Raw genomic sequence first — 27063 nt, forward strand, 5'->3', positions numbered from 1 at the left:
ACCGCCAACTCTTAAACTACCTTGAAACCTTCCGTCTGATCATTGATCACCAGTATGATTCCGTCAGTGTCGATCCACTGGAGATATTCTGGCTTATATTACCCATTTATGGACTAATTCAATGGAAAGGTTCCGTGAAACACAAGTAGTTGCTCTTGACATCTCAGAGGCTTTTGATCGTGTTTGGCATAAAGGTCTTCTAAACAAGCTTCCATCTTATGGTTTGCCAACTGTTTTTAGTAATTGGTTATCCAGATCGCTCACTGAGGGTGATGGTAGATGGCTCTCTGTCTTCTAACTTCTCCACTAATGCCGGTGGTCCCCAGGGTTCAGTTTTTTCCCCCACTCTTTTCCTCTTGTATATCAATGACCTTCTTCCATTGACTGGAAATCCTATCCATAGTTTTGCCGATGATAGCACATTGCATTCAACTTTCCATTTTGAGAAACCTTGTCCAGCTCAATCAGCTTCAACTTCTCGAAAATCTGCTACCAATTCCTTAAATGCCGATCTTCAGGTAATTCTCCAGTGGGGCAAAGACAACTTAGTTGATTTCAACCCTTCTAAAACTCAGTCTTGTCTTATATCTCGCAAAAAGGATTCTTCTGCTCCTATGCTTATCTTTAGTGACACTCCGATTTCTAGGCAAAATGATATATCTCTTTTGGGGATTACCCCGACTTCTAATCTCTCTTGGCACAAGCACATTACAAATATTGCTTCCTCTGCATCTAAAATACTTGGTTTTCTCTTTCGCTCTTGGCGTTACTTTTCTTCCAAACAGCTGCTCACTCTGTATAAATCGCAAATCCGCCCTGCCATGGAATATTGTTCCCACATCTGGGGTGGTGCCCCCAAAACCTCTCTCAGGCTGCTTGATTCCATTCAGAAGAGGGCAATTAGGTTAATTAATAATTCATCTCTAACTGAGTCTCTCCACTCACTTTCTCATAGACGCACTGTTTCTGCTGCATGCCTCTTCTACAGATACTTCCGTGGCGTGGTGTTCTTCTGAATTGGCTTCTATAATTCCTGCTCTCTCTTTTTTTCAAAACAGTCCGAACACGTGCCGCCACTAGCCAACATCCATTTACTGTCCAACTTCAAACCCACAGAACCAACTTTTCATCTTCCTCATTTATTCATTCAACTGCCGTTTTCTGGAACAATCTTCCTTCATACGTATTTCCTGAAAATTACAATCTACAGAAGTTCAAGTCCAATGTCAACAAATATCTTCTTTCGGCTTCTTAACTTCAAACCCAAGCACGGTACTAAGTACTATAGGTTCTAATACCTCTCGAGTTTGGGGTTCACATAAAAAAAAAAAAAAAAAGGGACAGGTGCATGTACACCAATGCTAAATATATAGTTAATAAATTTGATGAACTTGAAATGCTAGTCAAGACATCAAAGGCAGATATTGTTGGGATATCAGAGACATGGTGTCACACAGATATAAGCAGTGCAGAATTGGAAATTTGGGGAGTACAATGTGTACAGCAAGGATAGACAGGACAGGAAGGGAGGAGGGGTTATGCTGTTAGTTAAGAAACCCATAAGCTAAGGAAGTGCATCCAATTTATGTTGATGGACAATGCAGTTGTTGAGTCCGTTTGGTGTGAAATAAGCAATGGGAAAGGAAAAATGAGAGTAGGTGTGTATTATAGGCCTAATAGATGTGATGAGTATCAGATTCATTAGGCCTATGATGAGTAATTGGGCAAGAGAAATAGAGTGGGCCAGTAAATCAGAATGTCTTATAATGGGGTATTTTAACATTCCAGATATTGACTGGAATTTGTGGGTTGGTCACTCGCACACTAGCAAGAATTTTGTGGATTTATTGGATGACTGTTTTCTACAGCAACATGTTCGAGAGGCAACCAGAGGGAGTAATACTCTTGATCTGATTATCAGCAGTGATTATTCATGCATTAAGAATTTGCAGATAAAGAAACCCCTGGGTGACATGATTACAATGTACTGAGGCGGGAATTACTTAAAGATGTAACTACCATCAAAGCTAAAGGGAAGGGCTTTTGGTTTCGTAAAAAGGACTACAGAGGTCTCAGACATTTTTTCAATTCTGTACAGTGGGATCAACTGATGATGTTGCTAACGTTGAATTCTAAATGGGAAGACTTTAGGGACTTAATTTTGGAGCCTACTAGGCTTTTCATTGTAACTAAGAAATACTGTTCAAGGTTTAGGCCTAAATGGATGTCAGATGAATTAATGAGGCTCGTGGCAGAGAAGAAGAATGTATGGGATGCATATATAAAATATCAGGTGACACAGAAGCCTATGGCAGGTATAAACTAGTCTGTAATTAAGTCACAAAGGAGGGTAGGCAGGCGAAACCAGATTTTATGAGAAATCTTTGGCAAAGGATTCAAAGAAAAACATCAAAGAGTTCTTTACTTATGTAAACTCTAGAAAAAAAAGGATGAATTAGTTTGGACCACTTAACACAGGTGTGTTGCATATTGATGATCATGCTCAGGTAGCTGATAAACTGAATGAGTATTTTGCATCTACATTCACACATGAGGAGTCAATCAATGAGGGGTGTGCCAGAAGTTTATCAAACACTAACAGGGAGCTAAGTGATTTTGTAATAACTGAGAGCAAAGTAGAGGAGAAATTGTTGAAGTTAACCTAAAGAAGGCACCTGGGGTGGACGGGATCAATCCAGTTATATTAAAGGAGGCAGCAAAGGAACTAAGCAAACCCTTAGCCATTATTATGAGAGCTTCCTTGGACTCAGAGGAGGTGCCCATGGAGTAGAGGCGTGCAAATGTATCACCAGTTCACAAGCGGGTTCAAAAGTTGACACAAGTAACTACAGACCTGATAGTTTAACTTGTGTTCCAGGGAAAATAATGGAATCACTGATTAAAGAAGCATTGCAGTAATATCTAGACAAGACTGCAGTAATAGTTAAGACACAACATGGGTTTGTTAAAGGGAAGTCTTGTCTGACCAATTTGATTGGATATTATGATGTGGTCACAAAGGAACTGAATGCCAAAAATAATTTTGGCATTCAGTTCCTTTGTGACCACATCATAATATCCAATCAAATTGGTCAGACAAGTCAGATTGGTCAGATTTCAGGAAAAATTTTGATACTGTTGCACATGGAAGTCTGCTGTACAAATTGTAGAGGTATGGCATTAAGGGTAAGTTGCTACAATGCATAAAGTGATGGTTGAGTGGGTGACGACAGAGAGTGGTAATCAATGGATACTGGTCTTCGTGGAGAAAGGTTATTAGTGGAGATCCCCAGGGTTCGGTGTTAGGCCCATTGTTGTTTTGTATATTTATCAATGATATTGATGAAGGTATATCAGGTTTAATGTCCAAGTTTGCAGATGATACAAAGGTTGGCAAGGTTGTTAACGACAGTAAAGACAGTATGCTGGATCTAGATAATTTGCGAAAATGGGCTGAGAAGTGCCACTGAAGTTTAACATTGACTAATGCATAGTACAGCATATGGGTTGCAATAATCGAAGAGAAATGTACCAGCTGTGTGGTTCTATGAAGGCAGATATGAAGTTTTCTGAACAGTGCAGACAGTCTGCGAGAGTAGCTCATGTTGTCTTGTCAATGATATACAGGAATTTTTCTAGCAGGGACAGGGAGGTGATTATCCCGTTATACAAGGCAATGGTCACGCCACACCTAGAGTGCTGTGTATAGGTCTGGAGGCCTCATTTTAGGAAGGATGTAGAGTTTCTAGAATGAGTACAAAGAACGGCAACAAGATTGGTGAGTGGAACAAAGGGGTGCCCTTTCCAAGAAAGGCTTAAGTACTGTTATTGTTATTTGGTTTTTTCAGGAGCATTAGCAACTAAGGCCATATTGCTCCTTGAATATGCGGTGGTCATTCCCTGACCTTTCCGCATCCTCCATATTTCATGGCTCACGGGCTCGAACCCCGATCTAATAAATAAGCGTGTGCTACGCACTGCTGCTCCTGGCCACCTGGCTACGGAGGCGCCTGCTTAAGTACTGAAAATTGTAGCGCCTCGAGAGTACGCACTTGCTAGGTGATCTGATTGAGGTGTATAAGGCTTTGAATGGGTTGAGCATGCTCAATGCTGATGGGATTCTTCCTCTTGCTCAGAATAATCACCTGAGAGAGCATAAATTCAAATTGAGGAAAGACAGATGTAGGATAGATGTGCGGAAATTTGCCTTTAGCCAGCGGGTGGTTGATAGCCTAAATAAATTTAAGGCTCAGCTTGACAGGTATTTCGAACGAACGGAGGAGTGAAGTGAAAGGGGTTTTTTTTTTTTTTTTTTGGCTGATGCTGCATAAGCTTGCTTTCTTGCATCATATGCCTCTATTAATGCTAATGCTTTGCATGATTTCTCATATTTCCATTAATTACGCATTTTACTCTTTCGGAAGATGTTTATGGCAATTAAGTATATCAGGTGGAGTCTTTTTATTGGATTTCATTCACAGATATATATATATATATATATATATATATATATATATATATATATATATATATATATCCCATCTAACAAATGCATTTCGAACATTTCTGCAGCGCAAAACGCATTATTTGCAAAATTCACAAATGATGCAGTTTTTTGTCCGCCATTGTATATTTTATATATATATATATATATATATATATATTTTTTTTTTTTTTTTTTAATCTAAAATTTTATTATCTAATAAGTTTTAACTAATTTATAACTTTACGGACATAACGGTATAACATAATACATGCAAATACGTGCATGTCTAGCTTATTGCGTATTATTTATGCTTTCACTTATGAATGGAGTGGTGTTATTACTGCATTTGAGGCGCCTCCGTAGCCAGGTGGGAAGGAGCAGCAGTGCGTAGCATACGCTTCTCGATTAGACCGGGGTTCGAGCCCGTCACCACCACATACGGAGGATGCGGAAAGGTCAAGGGAATGACCACCGCATATTCCCCGAGCAATATGGCCTTAGTTGCTAATGCTTCTGAAAACCAAATAACAAATACTGCATTTAGGTACATATAAGTTTAGTATATTCTCAAATTAAATTGAATTTAAACGTAAATCATGCCTAACACAAAGCAGCAAAAAAATTGAACAAAATAATGGGAGCGTTATGGCTCTAGGTAGAAATGAAGGGGAACTTCATTTCTCCCTTTGTCTTTGTGGAAGAGATGTGTTTGTGTGTATTCGGCGCAAAGAGTGTGAGGATATTAGCTCGGTACTAACTCAGCTGGAGGCCCTAGGCCGGTGTGATTTTGGCCATAAACACTAGTATGAGGCCGCTACAAGTTTTTCCCTATAAGATTTCTTGACCCAGTCCGCCTCTGCCTGAAAGGAATTAAATTGGGGCCCATCGAAGACTCAGCGCTGCCCACCTCGACACCAGAGCTTACATTCGCAGCAAAGGGGCGATCCCCAACGCAAAATGTGCTGGTCGCACAGGAGATAGTTATTGTCAGCGCAATTCTCTGAAGCTCGCTCGGAAAGAATACCAACGCAAGAGAAGGACTGAACCTGCTCACATCGTAGAACAGTATAGAGACCGATTCAAAGCAGTCCGCCGTGAATATACTAACAAAATTTACCATGCCAAGCAAAGCTCCTGGCGTTCCCTTGTCGAGACTGAGGGGAAACGGAATCCGTGGGGTTTAGTCCACAAACTCGTGAGGAATAAGCTGGGATCCACGGATGTCATACACTCTGTCCGCTCTGATGACTCGTCTGAGACTACACGCTGGGAAGATACAATCAACCGGATTCTGGATGAACTAATATATCAGGACAACACCAACTCTGACATTGACATCCACAGGAAGATAGCAGTACAAAATTCCAGCTTCCAGCCAGGCATTATGGAGGAACCATTCACAGAGGAAGAAGTCGATGCAGCAATTAAAAAAAATCAAAAAAGGTAAAGCTCCTGGTCTGGATTTTATTGAAGGCGAGACTGTGAAACGTCTCTGGGCCATAGCTCCAATGATACTTCTTCAGCTCTTCAACACCTGTCTGAATGAGGGTAACTTTCCATCACGTTGGAAGCATGCTAACCTGAGGCTCTTACCTAAAGGTACCTCCAAGGCATACCGCCCGATTGCGCTGCTTCCCATTCTCGGCAAGGTTTTTGAGAGACTGTTGCTCTCCCGCTTCCAACCCCGATATGAAGCCAGTGGTTTGGCATCCTCGCTTCAATTTGGATTCAAACAAGGGTGCTCCACAATTGATGCTCTATCTAAAACCCTCAAAGTTGCAGAACAGTCGGGTGCAACTTATGTACTGGCAATCTTCATTGACTTCAAAGGAGCTTTTGACACAGTGTGGTGGCCGGGCGTTCTTCAGAGGGCCAGAGTCTCTAACTGTACTTGGAATTTCTACCACTGCCTCAAAAGCTACTTCTGTAACCGCAAGGTCAGCATCAAAACAAAATATCACTGCATCACCCGACATCTAACCCGAGGCTGTCTCCAGGGCTCCATCCTGGGGCCAGCTGTCTGGAATATGATACTCGACGACTGGCTCCTGAGGGACTACCCACACACTACTCAGCTTTCTTATGCCGACGACATGGTTATCATCATTGAGGGCGCCACCATAGAAACCCAGGCCACGGTTGTTCTCTCTGCTCTGTCCGTATGGGCCACTGAAAATAAACTCTGTCTCCACTGAGAAGAGCAAAACCCTCCTATTAAAAGGCAAACTGGACTTCTCCAGACCTCCTACCATACGTTTTAATGGCCGCCCACTGAAAAACTACCGAACGGTGAAGTACCTGGGAGTAGTTTTGGACGACAGGAGAACTTTCATCCCCCATATCCAAGCTATCAAAGAAAAGATAAAAAATTACATCACTATGTTAGCACGTTTTACTCGCAAGGACTGGGGTCTTAAAGGACCAACTCAACGCCTTTTATACTCAGCAGTATTTATACCAATTGTCACATATGGAGCTGCAGTTTGGTACCACCAAATGACTTTAGTGCATGCTCCACGTAAAATTCAGCAAATTCAACGACTTATGCTACTGCAAATGACCAGCGCATGTAGAACGACATCAACTGCTGCCCTACAGCTACTAACAGGCCGCCTCCCTTTGGACTTCCACGTCGCTTTCATCGGACTCTCTCATGCCATCAAGAAGAATAAGGAAGCTGATTTCCTCACTGTTCAAACCCGTACCGATACGGACATCAAACAGGAACATAAACGTGTGTGGCTAGAATTGATAAACTTATGGCGAACCCGCTGGAATAACTCCACAACTGGTGCAACTACTAAACTTTTCCTTCCTGAGGTAACCTACATCAACAAACAACGTTCCACTTGGTTCTTCCCTAACGTCTATGCTTCCTTCCTATTAACTGGCCACGGGTCCTTCAAGAGACGCCTTCTAGAGTTCGGCCTAGTCGAGGATGCCCTCTGTACCTGCGGAGAACCTGAAGACTGGGATCACGTGATGCACTCATGCAACGTATACTTAGATCTAAGAATCCAACTACTCCTAGACCTCCACACTACATCACTTCGGCCAGAAACCAAGTTATTGGAATCTAATGATACCTTCCGTGCACTGACCAGTTATGCCAACGAGGTCTTTCGTCGTCGCTGGCATCACCTGCAACTCCCGAACACTACTCCTGGATAACCTCCTCCAGACAGCAACTGATAACCAGCACCGGAAACTTCCAGACATGAAACTGCAAATGGCGGCCAGCCCTGTCGACGCCGCTCCGTGATTCTCCATTGTGATGATCCTGGACTCTTTAATTTGAACTTTACCTATTCTCTTCTTCCTACCCACAGTCTTTCTCCAGGACTCCCACAACTGCACCTAGCACTCTTCCTGCTCCGTTTCGCCTGGGAGGATGCCTCGCTCTGTCATCCTCGCTATCTTGTCTGTCTTCCACTTTCCTGTCTCTTCTCTGCTCTTTCCTTGGCCTTCCCCACTCTCACCCCTGCAAGAGTGTGGACGGCCCGTCAGATGTCTTTTATTCCCTGGACGGATGCTGGGAGGCTCCTTCCTGGTGATTGCGCCTCCCAGTAACGAAGAGACCAGTCAAACAACACAAACAAAACACTACTCACACATAACCCACACTGACTGGCTTTGCTATGTTAACAGAGTATTTAACGCGGATTTGTGGGAAACCACGGGAACCGCATATCAAAAAACACTATGTCCACTATTGTCAGAGAAACGGGAAATATATTGTGAGAAAAAAGGTAAATACGATCGTGGTATGTCCGCTAGGGGCAAAGGTTGTTGATGTAAAAAAGCAAATTATCATCTTTTAAGGGCAGGAAAGGTAATATGGTTGTATGATACGTTGGCACTAATGATATTAAGAGTAGCAGTTCTGAGAACTTACTGAACAAGCACACGGCAATGTTGAGAAAAAGTCGCGAGTTAGAATTAAATGGATATGCAAGTATGTGCAATTCAGTCCATACACGACAGGAGGAAGTACATGTTGAGAGAGCCTTGTTAATCACTTTCGCCATTAAGATATTGTGTAAGGCTAATGGGGTAGAAATTTTCACAACGTGGTCTATGCTGGTTAACAGGAGGGACTGTTTTTACAGGGATGGGATAGGCATAAATAGAGAGGATGAAAGAATGCTGATGCTATCGTAGCAGTAGTCTGTGGGTTGTAAAACTTCTAGCTTGTGGGGATGAACAGTTAATAGATTAACTATAGCAGTAAGCAGACGTGAAAGTGATTCTTGCAGTGCTTCTATCACAACACACAACATCCTGGAAAGCAAGGCGGCAGGGATTTCAACGCATACTGCTCCTCACGAAACAAGCAAATACATGGGCTGTGTTAGAATAACTAAAAGTAAAAACAGGAACATGTATACTTGCATGTACACCAATGCAAGGAGCATAGTAAATAAATTTGATGAATCTGAAGTACCGATTAAGTCATCAAACTGGATATGGATATCACTGACGTGGTGTAACTCAAACATAAAGGATGCGGAATTTGAATATCGGGAGTACAGTGTGTACAGAATTGATTTTTTTTTTTTTTTTTTTTTTTCATTTCATTTATTAGGATAACTTTGTTCTTTTTTCGGGTCACTAGGGCCAGGAGCCCATATGCACTAATTCAAATCCTGTCTTCCAATTAATGTGTAAGGCAATTAATTATTTTAGAAAAAAAAAAATAGTATAAGTTGAAATGACAGCATAATAAAAAAAACAATAAAATGTAAAATATAAAACAGGACTTGGCCATTAGCTACTTGCCAATAAATTACATCATCATGCCATCCACTGACGCGAGTTTGACAACCTTAACAACATGGAGGTTGGTCTCTACTATCCATGAGTTCTGCAACGTCTCTTATAAAGTTTCAGTAAGGTATGTATAATGTATTTAGGAAGGATAGGGAAGATAGAAGGGGTGATGGGGGTCATGCTTTTTATCCAAAGCATCCTGAGCGCGACGAAAGCTTTCCGGATTCAGACCTTTTGCATGCTAGTATGGAATCTGTATGGTGTGAGACAGTTGGAAGCAAAGGTATAATGAGAGTGGGAGTAATCTACAGGCCATGTGATTGTGAAGATTATGAAGAGAGCCTCTACATGCAAATGGAATGGGCAAGTAAGCATCGATGTCTTATTATGGGTGATTTTAATTTGCTTTTGATTGAGGAGGAATTAGAGCAGTTGAAAGAACAATAGAGGCATCACATGAATTTTACAGAAAGAGATTTTAGTAGCGAGATTTTAAGTCAGAGAAGATCGAAAAGAAGAGATTCCAAATTACTAAGTCTCTGACAGGGATTTTCAGAACGGACGTATGCACAAATACCACATTTGAAGGGATTCATACAGCAAATAATTTTGACATCTGTGATGAGCAGTGGCTGAATCAATCGATAACTGATATTCTGTTAGAAAAAGTATATGGGGTTTGGCATCTGATTCTTATGGGATTCTGCAATCACCGATCAGAGGTTCTCTGTCTGAAGACTTCTTATGCACATCATTTCACAGTCCTAAATGCACCAGGCCAGCTTGCTACTTACTTCAGTGATGTAGGAAACTCAGATATATAGACCTCAATCATAACTACTCATGTACATTAGCTTCACATATTTATAATTGGACAGAATATCCAGACTGTCCGCGTGGGTAGCGCTGTGCTCCACACCGGATGGAAAACGCCCAGTCAATGAAGCGAGAAACATTTATGGGCTTTTTCACTCTGTGGTTGAGTTAATCCGTCTCAGGCGTGGATAGCAAGCCCACCCCCAGGAAACTCGGGTTTTTCGTTCAGCAAAACAGGCAAATCAACTAGAGAACACACTCGATTTATGGACATATGACACAAGAGAAGATGAATTAGTTTTCGCGTGTCCCTAATATTACACTTTTAGTATATCCGAGTGCATCGTCAGTGACCACCATGTTATCTTCTTTAAATGCATTCCAGTCTAATCTCATAGGTCACCTCCCACCACTTAATGTGATACTCTCTTAAGCACATGAAATAGAAAAGAATTTTTAAATAGCTATTAATTCTGACATCCCTGGCCAGCCTTCTCCACTTCTGAATTCAGAGATTGGCCATGATTTAGCTTCTATCCTTCTTGATTCTATTATCGAGGCTGCCACTAGAAGAAAGTTCTCAAAGAATACTCCTATCCCTGGTGGAATCACGATATCACTTCTCATAGGCAGATTCTCTTCGCAATGAAGGTACTCCAAAGAAGGCGGAGATCCTGCCCTTCTACTGAGTTTTAGTGTCTCAAATGGGTGTATCAAGACCTTAGAAACCTATATAAGAAAACATTCGTAAAAGCCAAAATCACTTTTTGGTAACAGTTCGTCGAATCGTATGGAAATACCGATAGTTGAGGTATGATCTATATATTCACAATGAATAAAATTCACTCTGTAGAAAATCATTACTATTTCATCTGATTCCAGTGAAACGGCCATTTGTAATGAAATATTGGATGTACTCTTCCTCGAAGATGATCCGTTTACAGAGCTTCCTATGCACTCCAGTACTAGATCCAAAACTTCGTCCTATTCATCTCCTTTCTCTTCATCTAACTTGGAAATAGCTGTTTAAATGAAAAACAATAAATGCTCAGGTTCGGACCTCGTCCAAAGAGAGTCAATCAAAAACGTTCTTCCAGCTGATGCCAAACGTACTGTTTTATAATAAGTGCCTTGACGAGGGTCACTTCTCACAGAGTTGGAAAACTGCACTGGTAAAACTTGTTTCAAAACTAGTTAAATCCCTGAACGATCCTCTTCTTTAACTGTATTGCTCTTCTTGCTTCGCTTAGGAAACTACTAGAAAAGCACCGCATCACAAAACTTTCTAGCGACGCCCAACAAACTGATTTAAAATAAATTTATTAAAATAAATATCTACATAAAATATTAAAACAGAAATAAAAAATAAATAAAATAAAAGCGTTAAAATACAATAAAATATGGATAAAACTAACAAAATATATAATAGCTTTCGAGACGAAGTGCCTCTTCATCAGCTTAGTCGGCCAATGGTGTTCTGCCGTATATACATATGAACGTTGTTTTTTGGTTTTTATGAGCATTAGCAACTAAGGCCATATTGCTCCGGGGATATGCGGTGGCCATTCCCTGACCCTTCCGCATCCTCCGTATTTGGTGGTCACGGGCTCGAACCCCGGTCTAATCAAGAAGCATGTGCTACACACTGCTGCTCCTGCCACCTGGCTACGGAGTCGCCTATATTTGTTGGATATAACAGCAAAAGTCAGCTGAGCATGATCATGCATAACGAGTCTGGTGTCAACAGCCCAGAATTACGTACACGTGATGATCGCCAGCGCTCATCGCACTGCAAAACAGTAGATTCCATAATGGGGGGTGCAAATGCACTCCCCTAGTGCGATTCATGGTACTGTAACCGCTAGCTATGTTCAGTGCCTCAAGCCATGAGTGCTGGCAGTAATCAGGTGAATAGTCGATGATTTCAATATCCCGTCGGCGATCAAGATTCTGCTGCTCAACCCAATAATGCTCGGCGACCGCGGATCGTTCAAAATTAGCGATTCGAAGAGCTACCTCATGTTCAGAAACCCGATCTTTCAGTTGTCGAACTTTACTAGAAAAGCTCCAGCAATAAAATAATTACATTATTTCGAAACTCCAGCTTAAAAACCAACGGACAGTTTGGCTTTTACTTCTGGCAAAAACTCTGAAGATTCAGTGTCGAACTTTACTATTCTATCACTGATAATAACTACAAATATGTCTTAGTCATCTTCTTTGACTTTAAAGAATTCGATGCCTTCTGGTGGCCCCTCAACGTGGGCACCTGTACGTGGTGATGGGAATTCCCAGTGGTGTTGTTGTTGTTTGGTTTTTTTAGGAGCATTAGCAACTAAGGCCATATTGCTCCTGGATATGCGGTGGTCATTCCCTGACCTTTCCGCATTCTCCTTATTTGGTGGTGACGGGCTCGAAACCCGGTCTAATCAAGAAGCGTGTGCTACGCACTGCTGCTCTTGCCCACCTGGCTACGGAGGCGCCAATTCCCAGTGATGCTGCTGGTCCTCCAGTTTAGCATCACTGTGATATAACGCCCATACCTTGGTTCTAGGGTTACATCGTTGGAATCCGGCGTGTGCAGCCGTGCGCCGCGACCCGTGGAAAGTTGTAAAGGGGGATCTGGTGGTTGAGGGGCCCAGCCTTAATACACCACTTCGGCCTCTGCTTCGACAAGACGGGTGGTCCCGGACCGGCCCGACTGGGATCAATCGGCGGGTGGTTCTTACTGCTAGGGTCAACTGCGTTCCAAAAAGTCTCCCTCCCTTTGGTCTTGGGACGGGATGAAGGCTTATTGGAAACGTGGGTATGGTGCTCCTAAGCGAACTTGGCGTCCCATTCGTGTACGCAGTACCTGCTAGTTCACGAGTGGGCGTCCCCTCGTAGCGCTCCGTGGTGGGTGAAGTACTTAGGGCATCGGAAATTTTTATCTTGCTCATAAGAGTAATTTAAATTCTATTTCTTTTGGGGGGCCCCAACAAGGCTCCTACCTAAACGAGATGAAAACACAGAAAACACCTCTGTAAAAAGAGCCAGAACTGAGGATACACCACCACCATCGGTGATACCTCTCTTCCTCATTCTCCATTCCACCAGAGAGCAGTCAATTGGGAAGATGTCACCCTTCTTTATCCAGAAAGGATTAGAAGGGTTGGCAGGAGCACCTAAATCTGTAAAACATCTGCGTTCTGGAGACCTTTTGATCGAAGCTACAAATAATAAACAGGCGAAAAAAATCCTGAAAGCCACATCAATGGGGGGGGGGAATACCTATCACCGTAATCCCCCACAAAACTTTGAACTCTTCACGAGGTTTCATTTCAGAGTGGGACCTTCTTCATGTCTCTGAAGAAGAGATCTGCTCTGAATCGAAAGAACTTGGAGTGACGGCTGTCAAAAGGATAAAAATGCGAAAGGATAGGAATCTCGTCCCTACCCGAGTTCTCATCCTAACATTTAATACCCCACGGCCCCCGAGTTCCATCAAGGTAGGGTACTTAAACTGCCCAGTGAGGATTTATATTCCAAACCAACTGAGGTGTTTTAAATGGCAAAAATATGGCCACTTACAAACAGTTTGTCATGGTAACCCTGTCTGTGCTCGATGTGGCGCGAAAGCCCACACGAGAGCAAGGAATGTTCAGCTTCCAAACCGATCTGTGTAAATTGCCAAGGAGAGCACCCTGCCTATTTCAGAGCATGCCAGCGGTGGAAGGATGAAAAAGAAATCCAAGAGGCTAGAAAACGCATATAACCAATAAATAGCGGGAAGCCTTCATATGCTCAGAAGGTTTCTGCGAAGTACACTATCGGTACACAAACTGAGATGACTGTACCACCAAAAGAGTCATTCACTCCGATTGCACACTATTTATTGAGTTCACAAAAGTCCACCAAAAAAAACAGTCAGCTGCCACTCCTATATCCGTACCTCTTAGTGCTCCACCACTACCAAAACAAAGTGGCAAAAAGAGCCACCAGTAATACCAGAAACAATGGATGTAGAGAACAAGGAGGTACCGGACGAATCAGTCTTGGAACTCTTTGCAGAGGAATAAATGGACACGGGAGAGTGTCCATACTGACCCAAAAAAGATAAATCCAAGACTGACAAAAGTAAGCCCTCAGCACCTGGGAAGCCGCCGGAGACCCACCAAGCCAAAATAATGGCTAAATTCTTACAATGGAATTTGTCGTGGATTCCGGCGAAATACTGATGACATCAAGACCCCCTGCAAAAGCACGAGCCAGTTTGCTTTTGCTTGCAGGAGACTTATCAAAAGGCAAATGATGATCACATCATGCATAACATTACAATTTTTCTTAAGAATAGAATTGCGGATGGTCCTGCTCGTGGAGGAGTGGCTATCCTTGTGGGCAACCAGACCCTAGTTCAGCCCTTTCTAATTACAACCAGCATAGAGGTTGTTGCAATTCGCCGTACAGTGGGATTTTAATAACCGTCTGCTCTATTTATTTGCCACCTGGGACTGACATCTCCCAGGAAGACCTTGATGATCTTGTAATTCAGTTGCCTCCCCTTTCTTACTTCTCGGGGATTTTAATGGATATAACATCCTGTGGGGTAGCGCTAGCAACAATGGAAGGGGACGAGTCATAGAGCATATGCTCTATGACAATGACCTTTCCCTTCTAAATGTGGTAACAAACACCTTCTTCCACATGCCTACCTGTACGTTTTCTGCCATTCATCCCTCTAGCTGCTCCCCTTTTCTACTCCCTTCACTCACTTGGGAAGTGGAGGAGAACCCATACGGAAGTGATCACGGTCTCCCACTGTGTAACCTCCTTACACAATGGGAGACCGTGTCTTCCTGTCAAGTTACCATGGTGGAATACTGATCAGGCTGACTGGACTGCCTTCCAACATCAGGCAAATTTTGACCTCAGTGCCGTCAGTCAGGAGCCTATCAATGATGCAGTCACGTACATCACAGAAAATATTGTCCAAGTAGCTGCGAATACCGTTCCAAAAACATCTGCCCGGTTTCCACCATGGTGGAATTCACAATGTACAGCAGCAAAAAAGGCTCAAAACAAAGCCTGGGGGAAATTCCGATGATATCCTACCGCGACCAACCTTATAGACTTTAAATGCGCACGAACCAAAGCACGCTACATCCGCCGTCGGAGTCAAAAGGAATCGTGGATCCGTTTTACTTCATCAATTACTCTGTCCACTAGTACTATGTTGGTCTGGGAGAAAATCCGGAAAAATGAAGGGAAAATATACATCCCACACTTCTTTAATCGTAGATTATAATGGATGCACTATCAGATCCAACTGCAATAGCCAATTCTCTTGGGGGAAAATTTCTAACATCTCTGCGACATCTTCATATTCCCTCAGAGTTCCTGGTCCTGAAACATAAAATCGAAAAACAGGCACTTAATTTTAAGTCTAAGAGCCTTTATCCATAACAACGGGCTTCACTATACAGGAACTGAAAAGAGCTCTCATTCTTTCCAAGGCAAGTGCTGTTGGACTAGATGGCATCCGTTATGAAATGATTAAGCATCTTTCATCAAAATCTATGGATCACCTGCTCCTTCTATATAACAGAATCTTTATTGAACGGCAGTTCCCCGATTCCTGGCGCAAGGCAATCGTTCTTTCCTTTCCTAAGCCAGGAAAGAATCCTAAAGTCACTACTAATTATCGTCCTATTGCTCTGACTAGCTTGCTGTGCAAAATCCTAGAGAGAATGGTTAATTTTCGTTTAATATGGTATTTAGAATCAAATGGTCTTCTCTCTAACATCAAGTGCTGCTTCCGAAAGAACAGGTCCACTCTGGACCATCTTATTAGATTGGAAACATCCGTCCGGGATGCTTTCCTAAAACACGAACATTTGGTGTCTGTATTCTTTGACATGGAGAAAGCATATGACACAACTTGGAGATTTGGCATCTTAAAAGATTTGTATAGCCTTGGTCTTAGAGAGCATCTCCCCATTTTATTAAAAACTTTTTAGCCAATCGATCTTTCCAAGTTTGTGTGGGATCCTCACTCTCTCGTCCCTTTTGCCAAGAGGAGGGAGTACCACAAGGGTCAGTATTAAGTGTCATGCTTTTCGCTATCAACGTAACAACTTCTTCCAGCTGTAAACAGTGCCCTCTATGTTGATGACTTTAGCATATTTTGTCAGTCGTGCAACATGAGGATTATTGAAAGACAACTGCAAAAAGCCATTGATCGTCTAAACTCCTGGGCACTGTCTAATGGATTCAGGTTCTCGCCGCAGAAGACCGTTTGCGTACATTTTTGTCATAAGCGTTATCTTCATGTAGCGGCAGACACAAAATTCTTCTGACTCGTATTTGATAAAAATCTGACATTTCTGGATCACATCCGTCAACTCCGTACAAAGTGCACAAGAGGCCTGAATATTCTCCGCTCATTGTCCTACATCTTGGGGTGCGGACCGATGCACCCTACTACGCATTTACCGTGCGCTTGTATGATCCAGATTATATTACCGGTCCCTGGTATACAATTTGGCCAGAGACAGTGTACTTCGATGGCTGGATCCTGTCCATCATTAGGCTCTCCGTATCGCTATTCGAGCATTTCAAACATCTCCTGTCCAGAGCTTATATGTCGAAGAAACGAACCACCATTATCGCTTCGACTCAAACAGTTGTCTCTAAAGTATGCTTTAAAACTGAAATCCCTGCTAGACCAACTTACGTGGCCATTCGTTTTTGAGCCACAATGGGAAAATTTGTACACAACCGTAAGACTGCCAATCGTCCTTTTGGTATTCGTCTCCAAGAACTACTCAAAGAACTTAAAATCAAGGTAGACAAGGTTGCCCAAACACTAAAGCAACCCCTTCCACCCTGGCATGCTCACGTTCCAGGATGCGACTTGTCCCTTAAAAATTGGGGAAAGTCGGACACTCCAACATCTGTCTACCTGCAGCTTTATTCAGCACACCGAGCTGAAAATTCTGACTTCTCGCCAGTTTACACAGAATTCTCGAAGTCGGAATCGCATGTAGGATCTGCTACTGTCTTTACAGACACCACTACATCGGAGTAGATTCTCTCTGAATGCAACATATTTACTTCAGAGCTGCACGCTATAGAGTTAGCCTTGGATCACATTAGTAAATGCCAATACCAACGGTTCATTTTATATTCCGACTCTCTCAGCGTGTTACAGGTTTTAATAACTGTGAGATATAATCCTCATCCAGTTCTGTCTTGCATTCAGCAGAAGATACATTGTCTCCATGAACATGAATACGATATCCGCTTCTGCTGGATTCCCAGCCACGTTGGGATTAGTGGAAATGACTTGGCTGACACCGCAGCCAAATCAGCAATTCCCAATAATAATCGTTGCCTGTCAGTCCGCTATATAGACTACAGGCAAATAATACACCAAAAGATACACTCCCAATGGAAGGATTCGTAGAATAGACAGACTACGAACAAATTATATCATATAAAGCCTGTAATTGAACCGTGGCAGTCTAGTCTGCGCAGGAATCGTAAGGAGGAAGTTGTTCTTGGCCGGATCTGCATAGGACATAGTCATTTGACACATTCTTATTTGTTGAGGGCTGATGACCCTCCTATGTGTGAGTTCTGTGACACAATTTTATCTATTAGACACATTTTAATTGACTATTCTGATTTTAGCAATATCCGTTTTACCGCTTTTAATCATCTGACTGAGCCGTATACACTCAGTCAGATTTTATCCGACAATGACAATGTGTCTGCTGTTTTTAGCTATTTAAAATTAATACACGTTTTTACTCGTATTTAAAATTTACATGTTATTGCTATTTCTTTATTGAATTATCTTTTATACATTTTATACCCTTGTTATATATCTTGACATGGTGACCTAACTAATTAGGTCACTGAAAGCTTAAATTTTTATATATTACCTGGTCTTGGCGCATTATAGTCTTAGTTGCTAATGCGCCAATAAAATCCAAACCAAACCAAATCAAGCCTTCTGGTAGTGTGTGTGTGTGGGGGGGGGGGACGTCCTTCAGCGACTTCTCACTAAATAACCATTAAACTTGTATAACATTCTTCCTAGCTACTTTTCTGAAAGAAAAATGTGTTATACAAGATATGAATCTATCTCCAGGCCGGTTTCAAGAGGATGCCCACAGGGTTTTATTCTGTGACCACTTGTATCGAATATTGTCTTGAATGAGTGATTTTCCAGAGACAATAATACAAAACTCATCGCTTACACTGATGACTTGTACTCGTATATTCACGTGCACAGCTAAAACAAATTTCTTATACTCTTTTGGAAGATCTATTTCGTTGGACATATGTTAATAAACTAAAAGTGTCTACCAGTAAATCTAAAACTATGGTCTTTTAAAAGGGAAACTCTCAGCGAACAGGTCACCTGCCATTAAATATAATAACATCTCTTTAGTTACTGTTTCCTCTATCAACCATCGTGAAGCCATTTTTGATAATACTTTTAAATTTTAACCCGCATCTTATTCACATTTCGCAAAAAAGGGAAAAAATTCGTTGCTCAGTTGATTCGGGTATATAGATGAGACTAGGGTCTTAACTTTGAGACCCTGACTCTCCCTTATAAAGCTGTCTTTATTCCCCTTACTACGAGGGGCGTTCAGTAAATTATCTAACTACCTATGAAGGAAATGAGATAAAGGAAAAAATCTTTTTATTTTTCAATGTAACTCCCCTGAACTTCAGTACACTTATTCCATTTTGTTGGCAATGAGGAACTACCAGACAAATAAAATTCTTTTTCCTGTCCATGAAAGAACTCAGAAACAGCAGGCTTCAGTTCATTATCATTAGCAAAGCGACGTCCACATGTGTTTTTCTTGAGGTGTCAAAATATGAAATGGTCAGTGGGGGCCGGATCCGAACTTTAAAGTGGACGGGTAACTTCTGTAAAGTTAGTCTCTGAAAGCAATAGCAACAGCATGTGACTAGTGCGTTGTCGTGAAGAAGCATCCACCTCTGGGAAGTTTTCCTCGGCGTTTTTCCTTTATGACATCCCGTAGGTTGTACAGTAGGGATACATATGACTTCCCAGTCACTGTCTGCTTGTATTCCAAGTAGTGATTTTCAAATTCCTTCCAGCATCCCCCCCCCCCTAAATGGTGGCCATAATCTTGCCGGCGCCTCCGTAGCCAGGTGGGAAGGAGCAGCAGTGCATAGCACACGTTTATTGATTAGACCGGGGTTCGAGCCCGTCACCACCAAATACGGAGGATTCGGAAAGGTTAGGAAATGACCACCGCATATCCCGGAGCAATATGGCCTTAGTTGCTAATGCTCCCAAAAACCAAATAACTAACTCTTGCCAACTGAAGGTTGTGCCCGCAATTTTTTTTTTTTTTTTTTTTTTGGGAGGGGGTTGGAGAGAACTCTTGTGCTTCCATTGCATTGATTTTTTTTTTTTTTTTTTTTTTTATGAGAACCCCAAACACGAGAGGTATTATAACCTATAGTACTTAGTACCGTGCTTGGGTTGGAGATTGAGAAGACGAAAGAAGATATTTGTTGACATTGGACTTGAACTTCTGTAGATTGTAATTTTCAGGAAATACGTATGAAGGAAGGTTGTTCCAGAAAACGGCAGTTGAATGAATAAATGAGGAAGATGAAAAGTTGGTTCTGTGAGTTTGAAGTTGGACAGTAAATGGATGTTGGCTGGTGGCGGCACGTGTTCGGACTGTTTTGAAAGAGAGAGCGGGAATTATAGAAGCCAATTCAGAAGAACAGTGCCCATGGAAGTATCTGCAGAAGAGGCATGCAGCAGAAACAGTGCATCTATGAGACAGCAAGTGGAGAGACTCTGTTAGAGATGAATCATTAATTAACCTAACTGCCCTCTTCTGAATGGAATCAAGAAGCCTGAGAGAGGTTTTGGGGGCACCACCCCAGATGTGGGAACAATATTCCATGGCAGGGCGGATTTGCGATTTATACAGAGTGAGCAGCTGTTTGGGAGAAAAGTAACGCCGAGAGTGATTCTTGCTTAGTCTCAGGATATCAGTGATGAACCCATGTTTCATTACCCATCACAACAATTATGGAAATGGAAGTTTCAGGAGCCCTTCCATAAAGCTCTAAATTCTCCTCACAACACTATACTCTGAATTGCTTCTGCACAAGGGTCAGAAATCTGGGGACCCACTTGCACTGACCTTAGCCATTCCTAAATATTCATGGAAGATGGTTATAACTGATCCCTAAGATATATCACATTCCCTAGAGATTTGGGACCCTTTAAACGTCTGTTATTCAGCACAAGGGCTTCCACAGCTTGGTACATTTCTGGAGCGTTCGCTGTCACAGACCTTCTTGGACTTGGATCATCTTCGATGGACTCTCTATCCCACTTGAATTGTTTTGACCAGAATTTCACCTGGTACTCTGAAGCTGTACTGTTGCAATACACAGCAGCCATCCTTTCATGAATGGCCTTTGGCCCATTTCCTTCTTTGGTTAGAAACTTGATGACTAAACTTCATTTCAACAAATATATAATTTGATACATTTGTCTTCCTTCTTTTTGTTACAGCAGCACAATCTAAAAACACAGATCAAAATTAGTAGGATTCAATATGAAATATGTAGGAACATGATAAATTATGAGTCATTGAAATATAACTATGGGAAGTACTTTAGGTGGATAATTTATTGAACGCCCCTTGTACCTATGGGGCTGGGCTCTGATACTTCATTGCTACGAAGACCTCGCACGCTAGACTCAACTCAGTCCAGTGGGGCTACTTGTTTGCAATGACTAGGGCTTTCTGCACTGTATCAACTATTGCTCTAGAGTTCCCCACTAGATCCTCCTTGTTTAAACCTTTATGTCATCTCTAAAGGCCTCTTTTACTATCTTCGTACACAGCAGCTAATGAAGTTTACACCTAAACTTGAAACGAGGAGATTGTGAGAGCTACTGCTTTAGTAATGGCAGGCACCTGTACTAATTACACGAATATAGAGGTGAAAAACTGTTTATCCCAAACGTTTTCTCAAACAAAACTAAAGCTACTAGAAAGTAGCTTTCTCCAAGGCTTTCTCTTACTGTAATACCGGACATGGTTCCTTAAACGCAAAATTATTGTTTTTTACCTCCTCTGACCCTATAATCTCGTCTTTGACGTGTGGAATTTTTCCCAACATGGCCGAATTAGACGGTCTCAGGCGAGGAGACCGTCATATAGTGCAAGGAAGCCATAGGTTTTGCTGCACTGGCAAAAAAACAAAAACAAAAACAAAAAAAAAAAAAAAAAAAACAACAACCAACCAAGCAGATAAGAAAACAAAGATTATATGCGTCTCTCCTCACACACGTAAGTATCCAGTTGACTTTTGAATTTATTCGACTGCGCCTTCCAGTTCAGATGCTAGTGGGACAGCTTACTCAGGGATCTAAACAACTTATTGTACAGAATCAGGAAAATTTCACTGCACTTCAAGTCTTCGCCAAAAGAGTATTTTCTGGAAGCTGTCCTCTTAAATTCAGTCTTTTAACTACTTACTAGTGGTAAATGAAGTTCTGTTTATCAAAATAAATCACTGCGATTCCTCTCAAGCTGAGAACTTGGAGTATTTCAACCTGCTTAATCATAGCAATATAATACAGCATTTCAATAAAATAAAATGTTATAGTAATAGGTATCTTAAAATGGTTTGCTGCTGTTATCAAAGCAACTCTATGAGGTTCTTATGCCGTTGACAGATTTGATCCCAGCAAGTAATATGGCAGTACAGCAGTAAAATAGCGACAGTGCAGAAGAAAACAATGTGCGTGTTGGGGCTGTGGGAGACCAAATCGCCAGTGACTGTAAAGGGACGTTTTCAATGGGAATTTCAGAAAGATTCACCTACCGAACAAATAATGAGGCGACGGTTGAAAGAAGTTCCAAGAAACTGGCAGTTTGCTGCACCAGAAAGGAGCGGGTGTGGCTAGTGTATCTACAGATAAAGTTTCGGAGATTGAGGAAGTGGTCTTACAAACTATTCGCCGTGCAAGCCTGCAGCTGTAAATACTGCGAGCAACTGTGCACAAGATTGTTCGCAAGCGTTTGAAACTTGATGCTTACAAAGTGCAAATCGTCCAGGAAATTAAGCATCACAACAATCCACACTGAGAGGAATTAGCTGTTCAAATTCTCAACTATACAGGGTGTTTCAGTTAAACGTTTCAGAACTTCTAAGAGGGGTAGGGTACATCCTGACAACTCGAAATCATATAGCAATGTGGGGTCGGAAATGCTTTCCTGAAGCGGTGTTGTACACAGAAGCACCATAAAGAAAAGAGACCGTAAGTGAGAAATCGTTTTAATAATACATGAAAAGAAGCAAAAGGTACATGGATTAAAGTAAGTGTTCGAAGTTTCTTCCACGGGCTACAATGCACGCCTCACATCTCCGACGCATGGACATCCGAGCATTCTGGAATACTCCAGGCGAATTTCGAATTTCTTCGGCAGCTACTGCGATTCTTGCAACCAGCTCCTCAGCATTGTCAACAGGGGTGTCATAAACTAGCGATTTCATATGACCCCAGAAATAAAAATCAAGACATGATAGGTCGGGTGACCGAGCAGGCCAACGCACGGGACCACCACGTCCGATCCACTGTTGACCAAATGTGACATCCAGGTAGTTACGAACATCTCCGCTATAATGGGCAGGGGCTCCATCGTGTTGGAACCACATTGTCTGTTGCGTCGATGCAGAAATCTGTTCATCTCTCAAAAGTTGTGGCAATACTTGCTGCAGAAAGATCAAGTAGATAGGTCCGGTTAGACGACACGGTAACAGGTAAGGTCCGATGAGGTGATCTCCCATAATACCGGCCCATACATTGACCGAAAATCGAATCTGTGCTGCACGACGTCGTATTGCATGCGGGTTCTCGACCGCCCAGATATGGTCGTTATGCGTGTTGAAAATTCCTTCCCTTGTGAAGGATGCCTCATCGGAAAACAACACTTCAGCAGGAATCGCAGTAGCTGCCGAAGAAATTCGAAATTCGCCTGGAGTATTCCAGAATGTTCGGATGTCCATGCGTCGGAGATGTGAGGCGTGCATTGTAGCCCGTGGAAGAAACTTCGAACACTTACTTTAATCCATGTACCTTTTGCTTCTTTTCATGTATTATTAAAACGATTTCTCACTTACGGTCCCTTTTCTTTATGGTGCTTCTGTGTACAACACCGCTTCAGGAAAGCATTTCCGACCCCACATTGCTATATGATTTCGAGTTGTCAGGATGTACCCTACCCCTCTGAGAAGTTCTGAAACGTTTAACTGAAACACCCTGTATAAGACGAAAATGAGCACTTTATGGAAAATTTTTGTTTTCACTGATGAAGCGACATTCCACCTGTCTGTTCAAGTTAACAGACACAATTATCTGATATGGGGATTTGAACATCTCCATTTTGTGAATACGAGCGTCGTAGGTAAATTGTGTGGTCCGCATTGTCCTTCAGCCATTGGGTCATTTTTCTTCAAGAAGATGAATTCGCAAATTAGCCAGATATGCTCGAATTGTATATTGCACCTCAACTGGAAGATATGAAGCCACATGTTTATATGCAAGATGGTTCACCACCACACTGGAGATTACATGTGCTCGTTTTCCTCAATAAAAAAATTCCTAATCGATGGACCGGCCAGGATGGTCCCATTCCATGGCCTCCTAGTTCTCAGAATATCATCGATGTATGATCCCTCGTGGGAAGCACAGTTGGTACGATCGTGATCCTTCTTACACCGGGTGGAAGAGACCTGAGTTGGAGTCCCTTGGATGTCGTGAGAAATTTTTATGGGGCCTTTTTCACAACGTGGCTGAGTTAGTCGGTATTAGGCGAGGGTAGCATGGTTTTCCTCCCTGAAACTCTAGTTTTTCCTCAAGCAAGCAGAAAATCGACCCCAGAACACACGAAAATTTACATACAATATACACGGTGCAATATGGCCTTATTCGCTAATGCTCCCAAAACCCAACAACAACAACCTATATATGTCGTCGTATGGGACTACGTAAAGGTCAAGGTTAATGCAAAAAAAAAAAAAAGTTAACGTCATAGAGTTAAAAGACCGGATTGAACGAGCAGGGACTTCCATTTTTCAAGGGATGCATCAAAACACTTCCACCTGGACATTCTACTTGCTACCAAAGGGGCCCATATGGAGATTTACTGAAGTGCGGTTTATGATAAGAAATTCTTTAGCCTTGGACTCATTCTTGTCCTGATTAGCATCATGTAATCTATGATTCTCAGTTAGAAGATATGGAGGTAAAAAATAGTCTTCTTTGTTTATTTATTAAATTTTTAAATTTTTTTTGGAGGTATCTTCTTAGAGATATTTCTGTTGCTGCCTCCAGATTTGGCTCTGATGGGAACCGACCTTTCCCCCCCTTTTGCCCCTTATCCCAATTCCACTCACTTGGTGGATACAAAAACTACAGAATTTCATGTAGTGCGTATGGCTTTTTTTTTTATTTAAGCATTAGCATTATTTCTAAAGTACTTTGTTTAAAATTAGAAACCAATATGCTGAAGCCATGAGTTCTAGGAAAAATAAATCGATTCTCATCCGATAGGATTTAAAGAAGAGAGAGAGAGAGAGAGAGAGAGAGAGAGAGAGAGAGAGAGAGAGAGAGCTCCCGTAGTACAGTGCACTACCGGGTAGGCTCCAAATTAAGATATAGGTTCTAATATCAATGTTACTCTTGCCTGTTTTGGAAGAGGGAAAAAAAAAACCACCTTCTCTTGTCCTACATTTTCTTGTTTCCCTTCCTCTCTTTCCTTCCTTATCTCCTTCTATTCCAATGCTGTTTCAAATTCAAACTAAATAGATTGCATTTCTTAAAGGTTCTTCGTACGCTAGATGTTGGGATGGTGAAACTGAACTTGGATCATTAACTTTATTTAAGCTTGAAATATATGTCAAGGAAATTTTCTGTTATCACGTGGGAATAAATTAAGTGACGTTGTGGAACACTCCCACGGTCGTTTTCTGACATTCAAGAAGTCAATTAATTGCCAGAGTTCTTGGAAACAACAGCCTACTCATTATGTATTTTATCTCCTAATATCTCTTAATGCCATCGTGCAATATTTAATAATATCCTGGCCATGAAGGGCTTCTTCATATAAGAAACTTATTCTCACAAGATAGTAGCAAGTTTAGATGTATTATCTGGTTGTAGGAAAGTTGACAAGCTATGGGATAAACATAATGAACAATACGAGTAAAGCTTTTATTTCTTATTTATTTTGAACAGCAGAGAAGAATGTATTTGCTCTATTCATTTCTGTTTATAGAGAAACAGCAGATTCCACGGTTGGTGCCCTTGCATTGGGTCACGTGTTCCACAATGCAAGGGCACCCATTCCCCAGAATCTGCTGTTTCTCTATAAACAGAAATGAATAGAGAGAAATACATTCTTCTCTGTTGTTCAAAACAAACAAGAAATAAAAGCTTTACTCGTATTGTTCATTATGTTTATCCCATAGCTTGTCAACTTTCCTACAACCAGATAATACATCTAAACTTGCTACTATCTTGAGTGAATGGTGAAATTAAATGCGATCAGTTCGGAGAACAACTTGAATGAGTTTTGGCAATATCGGATGAACTTGCAGCAAGTTGGAGGGCTGCTGGAGATGTAGAAGAAGCCTTAGTGGCCAGTTTTGGAAGTGGTGAGGAGGAGGCAGGTGGATGTGAAGAGTCTGAGCTGGATTTTTAGTAGTTGAATGAAACTGGTGTGGACATGCTAAATTTTAATTTAGTAAGACCAGCGAGTCTGGGTCAGAATTTGGGGGCTCGGCACGAGGAGACACTTATTGTCAAACGACACCAGGGGGTTTCCTCCCATCTCCGCGTTGCTTTCATTGTAGGCGTACGAGTTCACTGGGAAGGCCAGAGATTTAAAAATGTATTGATATTGTATGAGTGTAGTTTTGTGTATCGTTGTTCTTTTGGCCATTTACCCGCTATACCCCTGCTGGAGCCCATCGCTGCCCACACTTGGCCCCGTGGAGGCAGACCAGTTACACCAGTATTGAGAAATTATTTACTCTGGAGGCCCTGCCACCTAGTTTTCTGAGATTTCAGTGGCCAGGGCCTTCACACGCGCGAGCAATGTTTTGTTCTGTTTACTTTAGCACATGGTCACATAGACTATAGGAGTTTACAACTAGTCATTTTAACACAGTGCGCCAATTAAATAACGAGACTGCGTGCGCTCTAATCATGTACTATTTTGGAAGAGGCCAAAATAGTACATGATTAGATCCGCTAGAGTGTGCTATTTCCAACGAGTGCAAGTTGAAACTTGTCCGGTCAGTAGTAGTTCGTGATTTATGATTGAAAGAGTAATAGTAGTTTTGTGCATGTCGTCAGAAAATTTAAAATAGAGCAAAGAGCAGTTATCAAATTTTATTCTAAATTGAGAAAAAGTGCTACAGAAACTTTTGACGATTTAAAAAAAGTTTATGCTGATGAATGTTTTTCGCAACCAAGAGTGTTTGAATGGTTTTCTCGTTTTTGTAAAGGACGCGAGTCGTAAGAGCAGCATTTCTCAAACTGTGTTCCGTGAGATGCGAACAAGTGTTTCGTGAAAAATCGTAATAATAATTAAAAAAATAAATAATAAATAAAATAAATAAATTTTGCATATTTGTAGCGTACGCCACTTTTGTATCATTATAATATTATTTTTTTTTTCGGTTATTAATATACTGGTATAGACTAATAATCAAATAGACCGCGGAACACTTTATTTTGGCGGGCTTTGCAAGAGAAGTAGCACTGTAGTGATCTTTTATGTCACTCGTATGCAATTTAGCCTGGAGTACACGGGTTGAGGGAGAGGGGGAAGCGAACCCATATCATAACTAAACTCATTTCCTTGTATAAATATTTTTTGATAATTATTAGAATTTCGAAATATTATTATTAAAAT

This window comes from Mastigoproctus giganteus, chromosome 10, assembly GCF_048544385.1.
Source record: "Mastigoproctus giganteus isolate SK-2022 chromosome 10, ASM4854438v1, whole genome shotgun sequence".
In the NCBI taxonomy this organism is placed as follows: Eukaryota; Metazoa; Arthropoda; class Arachnida; order Uropygi; family Thelyphonidae; genus Mastigoproctus; species Mastigoproctus giganteus.